The sequence below is a fragment of the Ictidomys tridecemlineatus genome, chromosome 1, assembly GCF_052094955.1.
Source record: "Ictidomys tridecemlineatus isolate mIctTri1 chromosome 1, mIctTri1.hap1, whole genome shotgun sequence".
Taxonomy (NCBI): Eukaryota; Metazoa; Chordata; class Mammalia; order Rodentia; family Sciuridae; genus Ictidomys; species Ictidomys tridecemlineatus.
In genome coordinates this window covers 150,368,001-150,378,574 of record NC_135477.1, presented here as the reverse complement: position 1 = coordinate 150,378,574, position 10,574 = coordinate 150,368,001, and positions in this window count along the sequence as shown.

The window sequence follows — 10,574 nt, the reverse complement described above, 5'->3', positions numbered from 1 at the left end:
AGTGGTGCATGCCTGTAATCCCAGATACTGCAGATGCTGAGACTGGAGAATCACAAGTTCAAAGCCGGCCAGGGCAATTTAGCAAGACCCTTTCTCAAAATGTAAAAAGTTATGAGGTAGAGCACCTGCCTAGCATGTAAGGCCCTGGGTTTAATCCCCAGTCTGAAAAAAAAAAAAAGTACACATACAATGGAGTTTAAGATCTTGGGCTCATCTTAGAATTAATTCCACAATCCCATGGAAAAACTGCTAAACTAGGGGACACTAAATTGTGCAATCAGAACACAGGGAGGGAGATGGGGTGTACTTGTGCTGTTTTTTCCCGCCAAGAATTCTTGTGGTTAGTAAGGTCACTTTAATTTTTCTTTAAGGAACAATCCCTTTCTCACTTCTTCCCTGTCATTCTAGTACTGCCAACTTTACCCTTAGTTCTAGGACTGGGAGGTGTGATCTGAGTCTGCCCAACCAGAGTATGATATCTTTAGAATGCAGCAATTGATTCAGAGGTAAGCATATATACAAGTTAGGCCAATCAGGGTCTGCTTTGAAACTTTTACCAGAACCTTGGGGAGGGAGATGCTTTCTTTCCACTGGGGTTATTAAACAGGTTAGACTGTGGGCCTGGTGACATTGATGGCCATCTTTGTCATACTTAAGGATGGCCTGTCTGAGACATATGAAAAGCAAAGCAAATGGAGAAGGAAGGACAGAGGAATGCCATTAACAGGCAGCCGGCAAGATAGTCCTCACTTCCTGGGATTCATGCCCTTTTATAGTCTCTTCCCACATTGAATCAGAGGTATATTGTGTGTCCAGTGGAATTGACTTCTAAGCCCAGGTCATAAAAGTTATTTCAGTTTTTTCCTTGGTCTTTGGACCACTCACTCTGGGCTCTGCCATGTTGTGAGGACACTCAAGCAGCCCTGCAGAGTCACCCATGCATGTATGGAGAAAGTAAAGTCTTCTGCCAGCTACTAGTACCAATTTGACAGTCATGTGAACAAAGCACGTCAAAAATAGGTGCAGCTCTGATTGATTTCTAGCCTGCAATCTCATGACAGAGCTGGTATTAGCCAGCTTTACGTTACCGTAATTAAATACCTAAGATAGTTTAAGTTATAAAGTAAAGGGTTCACAGTATTGGAGGCTGAAAGTCCAAACTGCATGGCACAGCTTCTCGTGACAGCTTCCCCTCAGCTGCATCACCTTACAGTGAATTGCAATGTCAGGAGTGTGTATGGGACCAAGTGATTACATCTTGAAACAGGAGGCCAGAGAGATGGGAGAGGGGCCAGGTTTGCCACTAATGACCCTTTTGTGAGAACCAACCAGGATCCCACATGAAATACCTTAATCCTTCCAAACAGCAGTGCCTTCAATGAAGGACATCCAACTAGGTCCCACCTCCCAAAGGGCCACACCATATCCCAATACTGTGGCCACCCAGGGAACCAAGCCTCCAATAATCATAGCAGAACTCAAGATAAAACCACGCAGCTAAGCTGCTCCTGAAAGCCTGACCATCAGAAACTGAGAAACAATCATTGATAGTTGAAGTTTTAAACTATAAGTTCCAGGGTGATTTGTTATATACAAAATTTGATAACTAATACTGGTGGGATTGATTCCTGATGACTTTGAGAGCCTGGATCCTACAAGTAAAAGCATCATTAAGACTTCTTGGGGGCTCGGGATGTGGCTCAAGCGGTAGCACGCTCGCCTGGCATGCGTGCGGCCCGAGTTCGATCCTCAGCACCACATACAAACAAAGATGTTGTATCCGCTGAGAACTAAAAAATAAATATTAAAAATTCTCTCTCTCTCTCTCTCCCCCTCTCTCACTCTCTCTTTAAAAAAAAAAAAAAAAAGACTTATTGGGCTGGGGTTGTGGCTCAGTGGTAGAGCACTTGCTTCGCATGTGTGAAGCACTGGGTTCGAGCCTCAGCACCACATAAAGATAAATATATAAAGACATTATCCATCCACAACTAAAAAATGAAAAAATAAACCTATTAAAAAAAAAGACTTCTTGGTTATAGGGGCTGGGGTGGTTGCTCAGTAGTAGAGTACTTGCCTAGCATGTTCAAGGCAATCTGACACACTGCAAAAAGAAAAAAAAAAAAAGGACTTCTGAGTTATATGATCAAATAAAACCAATTTCAATAGACTTGGAGTCTTCACTAACACAAGGTAATTTATGGGAAGTCAAGATTGAATGTAGTCACTTACTAATTCTGCTAGAAGAAAGGCAGGCCATGGGAGATTTCTTGGAACAGAAACACAGTAAGAGGAGGGTAGGAGAAACCTTTGATTTCAAAGGGAACATATTGAGGTGACAGCTGTTAAGTCCACATGATGAAAGCAGAACTATGAGATGTACAGGTGAGTTCATCAAAGTGAAAGTGCCTCTGACAGTTCTTGATAACACCTGAGTAGAGACCTTGCCCCTGGGCCTGACCCACATTCACTCCTTCCTCCTAGAGAGAAGCCAGCTCTCCCTCAAAACGGAAGGGAACTTTTGAACCCGTCTACACAATGAGAAGGAATTTGCAGATGGGAAAGGGAGGGACATGCTTTCAGGTAGAGTGAGTGATACAACTGCAAAGAAGCCTGAAGACAGCAGGTCAAATGAAGAATGTAGTGAGCTCGGGGAGCCTAGTAGGGAGTGTGAGATGAGGCTTGAGGTCCACTGGGACCAAAGGTAGACAATCATGGGGATTTGATCACTGCTATTCCTTCTTCCTCTAGTCTCCCAGTTTCTTCGTTCCTTCGTTCCTTCGTTCCTTCCTTCCTTTCTTCCTTCCTACCTTTCTTTATTTATTTTCATGTGGTGCTGAGGATCAGACCTAGTGCCTCACACATGCTAGGCAAGCACTCTATTATTGAGCCACAACAGCAGCCCTAGACTTACAGTTACTATTTGTGATCACTCTTCTCCAATTGTGTGGTGAAAGGGTGACTTCTAGTGATCATCTCCCATTATGGAAGCCTAATGGACCAGAAAAACTTCTCTCCCCCATACCAAAGCCAGAGGAACTTAAACTCAGCCAATGGGTGCTCTCACCCTAAATTCTGGATCCAAGACAGCAAGAATTGGAGGACTGGCAGTGAGCAACCTGTGCCCTGATCATATTGTCCCTGCTACCTGGAATTAGTCAGGACGCTTTCCAAAGTAGCTGGGATCACAGGTATGTGCCACTACACCTTGCTGTTTTATTTTTAAGTGTAGTGGGTAGTGTCTTAGCTTTTTGTTGCTGTCTAACAAATTATCCCTAAATTTAGCAGCTTAAAATGACAAATACGTATGTGTGAGTTTCTATGGGTCAAGAGCCAGGTACTGTTTAGCTTCCGGGTTCATTCACAAGCTTATATACTAGGGATGTTCAAATTAATTTCACACAAGAGTTCTAAAGCAAGCTGGGTGTCCTGGCTCCTTAAGGGGCTAGGGTTGCAATTTGAGGTCAGCCTGGGAAACTTAGAAAGACACTGTCTCAAAATACAATTAAAAAGGGGATTTGGGGATGTATTTCAGTGGTAGAATATATGCCTAACATGTATGCGGCCCTAGGTTTGATCCCCAGCAACACACACAAAAGCAACAACCCTAAAACCAAAACAAATGAACAAACCAGAAAACTTTAAGAGCAGAGCCAAAATATGGGAAAGACAGAATTGATTGACACCATTTGATACCCAGGATCCAGAGACACTTGAAGTTAGAACCACATCTGTACTTTTAAGTTATTTGAATCGATGATTTCCCTTTTTGCCTAGGCCAATTTTAGTTACAACCTAAAGTCCTAACTGATGCAAGAGTTCAAACATTGTTACCAGGAAGTTCCTGAAACAAAACAAACCAAAACAAAAACCCCCTCATCATGATGGGTTGTGTAAGTCAGTAGCTTAAAGGGTAAGAAAATAGTGACCTTAGGAGCAGGGTAGGGACAAATTGGATTTGAGTCAGGAAACCTTCCAATCCTATCTTGGCCAATGCCTCTCCCATTGTGATGATGGATAAGGAACTCAAACTTTCTGAACCCCAATGCTGGGCTCAGATTCAGTTGTGCCCTTGTAAGTCACTGGGAGATATTTGGTTTTGTTTAATTTAATTTTATTTTTTGAGATAGGGTCTTGCCCAGCCTGGCCTCAAACTTAAGATTTTCCTGCCTCAGCTTCCCAAATAGCTGGGATTACAGGTTTGTGCCACTGCACCTTGCTGTTTTATGTTTAAGTGTAATGGTTAGTGTCTTAGCTTTCTATTGCTGTCTAACAAATTATCCCTAAATTTAGCAGCTTAAAATGACAAATACATATGTGTGAGTTTCTATGGGTCAGGAGCCTGGTACTGTTCAGCTTCCAAGTTCACTCACGAAGCTGTTGGCAGGCTTTAGGTCCTTTTTGACTGTTGGCCAGAGACATCAGTTTCCTGCCTTATAGACCTCTCCATGTAGTATAAACATAGAAGCTGGTTTCCCTCACATGAGCCAGCAAGAGAAAACACAGAAAATGAAAAGGGTAGCCAGTCTTTTAGTAACCTAATCTTGGAGATAAGCCATCACTTTCTCTGCATTCCTTTTTTTTTTTTTTTTTTGTACTAAAGATTGAACCCAGGGTGCTTAACTCTGAGCTACATCCCAGTCCATTCATCTATCGATCGATTGATTTAGTAGCAGGGATTAAACCCAGGGGTTCTTAACCACTGAGCCACACCCCCACTTCTTTTTATTTTTTTATGTTGAGACAGGGTCTCACTAAGTTGCTGAGGCTGACCTCAAAATTGTGATCCTCCTGCCTCATCCTCCTGAATTGCTGAGATTACAAGTGTGTGCCACTGAGCACAGGCCTCTGCATTCTTTTCATTTTAAGTGAGTCTGCTATCTCAGCCCATGGTCAAGAGAAGGGAATAACATCAAAGTGTGAATACCAGGAAACAGAGGTGGTTGGGACCCTGGACACCACAGGAAGCCACTGGAGGGTTCTCAGTAAGAGAGGGACAGGATCAGGTTGGTTGTTTTAAAAATAGGCAATTCAGCCAGGCACAATGGCATTGTACCTATAGTCTCAGCTACTCAGAGACTGAAGCAGGAGGATTGCTTGGGCCTAGGTGTTTGAGGCCAGCCTGAGCAACAAAGTAAGACACCCCTCCACTCAAAAAAAAAAAGAAAAAATTTTTTAAAAATTAAAATGGGCATTCCAACCACATAAGATTAAAGATTCAAAAGGGTATAGGATAAAAAAAAAATTGACTTCCATTCTTGTCCCCAAACACTTAACTCCCCCTTCCCAGAATATCGTGGTCTTCTGGAGAGGGTCCACATGTGCATAAGCAAATGCATTAATGTTGTTCACTAAATATTTTATAAATCTATTCTTCTCTAGGTGTATAGGAGTTATTCCAGGTGTCTATTCCTGCAGGACAAACCTCTCAGACTTAGTAGTGTTTAACAACTGTTTATCATGTTCATGGATTCCTAGGGTCAGGAATTCAGGCAGAGTTCAGAAGGGAGGGCTGCTGTTGACTCCACACACTGAGCACTGCAAGTGTGAATATTGGCATGGCTGGAGGTGACTTGATTGGCCAGGGGCTGAGTATTCTAGAATTGTTTCCACTTTTGTCTGGTACTTGAAGTGGGACAACTAGAAGGCTGGGCTCAGCTAAGACTGTCACCCAGAGCAGAGTACACATGTGTCCTCTTCACTGGATTTGAGTCTCTCACAGCAGGATCTGAGTCTAAGAGAACAGAGACATGAGAAAGCTTCTGGAGAACAAGTATTTCAAAAGAACTGTGTGACTGACCTTTTCTGATTCAGCCTCAGACCTCACACTTCATCATTTCCACCATATTCTACTGATGACAAGGAAATCAAAAGGGCAGATGAAGTTCATGGGAAGGGAAATTACATTCCATCTCTTCATGTGAAGGTGGTAAGGTCATATTGCAGAAGTGCTTTTGGGGTGGGAACATACTGCTACACTCATCTTTGGAAAATACAAACTGCCAAAGTAGGATTATACCTCTTTATAGCTAGTCACATACTGCATAATGACCTTTCAGTCACTGAGGACCACATACAGGTAGTCCCATAGAATTATAATGAAGCTGAAAAACCCCTACCACTTAGTGACACTGTAGTTGTCATAACATCATAGCACAGTACATTACTCACATTTGTGGTGATACTAGTGTAAACCAATCTATTGCACAGGGGCTGGGGGTGTCATTTAGTGGTAGAGCATTTGAGTAGCATGTGTGAGGCCCTGGAATTGATCCCCAGCACCGCACAGACACAAAAATATAGTAATGCAAAATTATATAGTAATGCACAAAAATATAGTAATACTTGGTGGTAAAATAAACAACATGTTTCTGGTTTATATATTTACTAGACTATTTATTTTAGTATTTATTTATTTATTTATTTATTTATTTATTTATTTATTTAGTTAGTTAGTTAGTTAGTTTTAAGACAGGGGTCTTACCATGTAGTCCAGGATGACTCCAACTCCTGAGCACAAATGATCCTCCTAATTTAGCCTCTGGAATACCTGGGACTACAGGTGTGCACCACTGTGTCCACTCATTATTTTAAAGTGTAAACCTTGCTACTTAAAAAAATTAAAAAATTTACTGTAAAACAGTGTGCTATATTACGCCAGCAGCAGCCTTATCCATTGAATTCTTTTGATTGCACCAAGGGGACACATTAAGTAATCAACCTAGATCATATAGTTCTGTGTAAGTACACTCAATGATGTTCGCACAATGACTAAATTGCCCACCTGATGCCCTTCTTAGAAGCTATTCCTAGTGTGAAATGACGCGATTGAAGTTGTAGCCCAAGTGGTTTGCTCTGACCAATGAAATGCAAATAGAAGTGATTTGTGTCACTTTGGATTCAGGTTTTAAAGATTATCGTATATTTATTACATTTTATTTTAATGCCTGCCATTGTAGAAGCACAAACTGAAATGAAGCTCCTGTCATACTAGGACCTTAAGTGACTATTATGAATAGAAATGCCCCCCCCCCAACAACCAGTGTTGGACATGTATACATGAGGAATAAACTTTTGTTGTTTTAGGACACTGAAATTTGGGGATTATTTGTTACTACAGCATAACTTAGCCTATGTGGACCCCCCTTTTGTATCAGGGATTAAATCCCGGGGTGCTTAACCACTTAGCCACACCCCAGCCCTTTTTTAAAATATATTTTGAGAAAGGGTCTCACTAAGTTGCTTAGGCCCTTGCTCAGTTGCTGAGGCTGGCTTTTTTTTTTTTTTAAGTACTAAGGATCAAACCCACTGAGCTATATCTCTAGTCCTTTTTATTTATCTATTTTTATTTTGACACAGGGTCTTACTAAGTTGTTGAGGCTGGTCTCAAACTTGAGATCATCCTGCCTCAGCCTCCAGTTTCTGGAATTACAGGTGTGTGCCATCATGCCTGGCAACATATAATAATTCTTATATGCTGTTCTGCACCTTGATTTTTTTTCATTTACTAATGTATCTTGGAGAGTATTTATATAAGTACAGGAGTATTTATATATAAAAAAAATATATATTTATATAAATAATATATATTTATTACTGGAACTAGAATCCAGGGTCTAGCATGCTAGGCAAGAGTTCTACCAGTTAGCTACATCCCACTTCATCCACACTTTTCTTTTCAATAGCTACACAGTATTCCTGTAAAGGAAAGGGGGTGAAATTTTTCTTAACCAGTTACTATTAAGGACAATTAATACAATCTATATTTTGTGCAGTGAATAACCTTGAGTATTTCTTCTTCTGTTTGGGTGCAGTAATATTCGTAGGTTAGATTCCTAAAATGCATATCTCAGATGATTGACAGATTTCCCTTTTAAAAGACATCAGCTTGGCTGTAAGTAGAGAATGGCTTGAAAAGCCAGAACCTGAGAGTTATGACACCTTGACTCCTTATCAATTGCCAAGTTCTGTTCATCCCAGCTCCATGACAGCTCTCAATCTGTCCATTTGGATGCATACCCTGGCTGCTGTCCCAGAATAAGGAACTATCATTCCTTTCATGATTCCTCCTAAAAGGTCTACCTCCTATCTTAATTAAGATACTTACCTGCAAGAAAGTCAAGCCAGGCTGAGTGTAGTGGCCCATGCCTGGAATCCCAGCCACTGAGGAGGCTGAAATGAGACAGGAGGATTGTAAATTTGAGGACAGCCTCAGCAACTTAATAAAGCCCTGGCTCAAAATAAAAAAATGAAAAAGGGCTGGGATGTGGTTCATAGGTTAAGTGCCCCTGGGATTCAATCCCTGAAAAAAAAAAAAAGCCAGGTTCAGAGAAACTTAGGCAACCAATGACTTATTGAACAGCTCCAGTGGTGCTTGCTAATTCCCTTTCCCCAGAAGGGCCTGGCTTGACCTCCTCCCTCTATACCCTACAATGCGTTCTAAATGTTGCTCCTGATGTGTTGATCTGTTGCTTGGCTTCAAAGACCTGGTTGGGAACAGGCTACAGCTGCCAGGGATCTAGGAAAGAAAATTTTATTTTCCCTCTTTGATCTCCCTAGTGGAAAGCAGAACCTGCCTCTGTATCACATAGGATTTCTTCCAAATAGATGATGAAAATGAAGATCTGAAGATGCTGGGCACCAAAACAACAGGTGACCACCAATCAGGGGTAGTCAGCTCCCACAAAGCAGCCCAGAGCCCTTTGCGGATCCTCCTCTGCTTAAAATCTCCTAGAAGACTCCTTGCTAACATTAGAATGAAATTTAAACACTTTACCCAACTTCCAATCATATCCCTGATCCAGAAGCCTCCTAAGGCTTTAGCCTTATTTACTTTCCCTATGGGGGAAAGTAAACACCACAATGTGCACCTTTAAACTCTAGCCCCAGGCTCTGTCCTCAGGTGCTGAATACCTGAGCCTCTCACAGTTCTCTACAGATCTTTGAACAAGCAGCATCCCTCTATGCTGAAGGCTTTTTCCTTCCTCACTCCATTAATTTGAAACCTCCATGTTCTCATTAATCCAGGGGTCTCACTTGAACACAAAAATCTTCACTGCCCTTTGTCCCCTTGGTCACTCTAAACTACCAAATGTGTCCTAGATACATCCACTTTTCTCCATCTCTGCTGCCACCCTGTTAATCTAAACCACCATCCACTCTCTCTGGACATTCTGTAGCCTCCCAGTTGCTGTCTGCTTCCACTCTTGGCTAAGAGACCATTAGTCAGAGTGATCTTTTTAAAGTGTAAATCATTTTCCTTATGCCTTACTTAGGAAAACCGACTCCTCATTATGAGCTACGAAGTCTTCCTTGATTTAGCCAGTTCTATTGCTACTTCTGTCTCACGTTCCTCCAGGGAGATTTTGCACTTGCTATTGCCTCTGCTGGGTCTACTCAAATATCACATCCTGAGGCCATCATGACCCTTATCTTTATTGAACCTAAGGCATGGAGCACATGCTAATAAGCACATGCTCTACCACAGGCTAAGTCCCCAGCACCTGGTCTTAACCCCACTTAGGACTCTCTGAAACCATCCATTTAATTGTTTATTTACAGGTTTATTACCTTTACTTTCCCACCTCCCCTTCAAGCATGTAAGCAGGTAGCTTGGCTCTCTTGCTGACACCACTGTACTCCTCAACACCTGACTTGGTACTGGGACAACGCGGGTGCTTTATAAGTATTTTTGGGGTGAATGAATAGGGATCAGAGAAACCCAGTCGAATAGACTCCGCCTTACTCGCTGACTTTGGACAAGTCTCCGTTTCTTGCTGTGTAAAGTGGGGGTGCAGGAAGTGGGGTGTTGAGCTAGAAGTGTTGACGAGCTGTGAAATTTGGGCCTTGTTTTCCCCCTAGTCTTCGGCCTGCAGCCAGCCACTCAACCTCCGGCGCCTCTGCTCCCCACCTGTAAAATGGGTGTGAGCTCATCCCAATGTCTAGGGGTGGTAGCGCGGCCTTATAAGGCAACAGAGGCCGAGGGCGGGCGAGGCAGTGAGGGTGGAGAGAAATCACAACATCCGGCTGCGGAGGCGGGGTGGGGGTGCCAGCGGCCGCGGGACCCGAGGCAAGGGAACCGCTAAGGAGGCCAGCAGTCTCCTCTCGGCCTCCCATCGCTTCCGACCTACGCCCTCTCCAGGATGGGCCGACCCAGGGGCACACACGGCCTCAACCAGCTCGCAGCTGGCACGCAGGAGGCCCAACACCCCGAGAAGCAGCCCAAATAAACCCTATCGAAGAGCCAACCGCCGAGCCCCAGGCTCCCAGGCCACACCCCCGTCTGAGGGCCCAATCAATGTGCTTCTGTGAATAACCGACGCTTCCTTCATTCAGTTGCACATCCGGCCTCCTGGGCGTGACCCACGGTCCCCACCTCCGACTCCCCGACCGAGGGCTCGGCCCTAATTGACAATTCGACGTCCTACCCAGGTCTAGAAATTCGAACCTCGGAGCCGAACCCCGCCCTCAGGCCAACCAGGAAGGGGTGACGCGATCAGTCCCGTCCCCCCCACCCCGCTCCTCTGAGCCAATCCCTGACTCTGGAGGCGGTGACGAAGAAGAGGGGGGCTAATGGG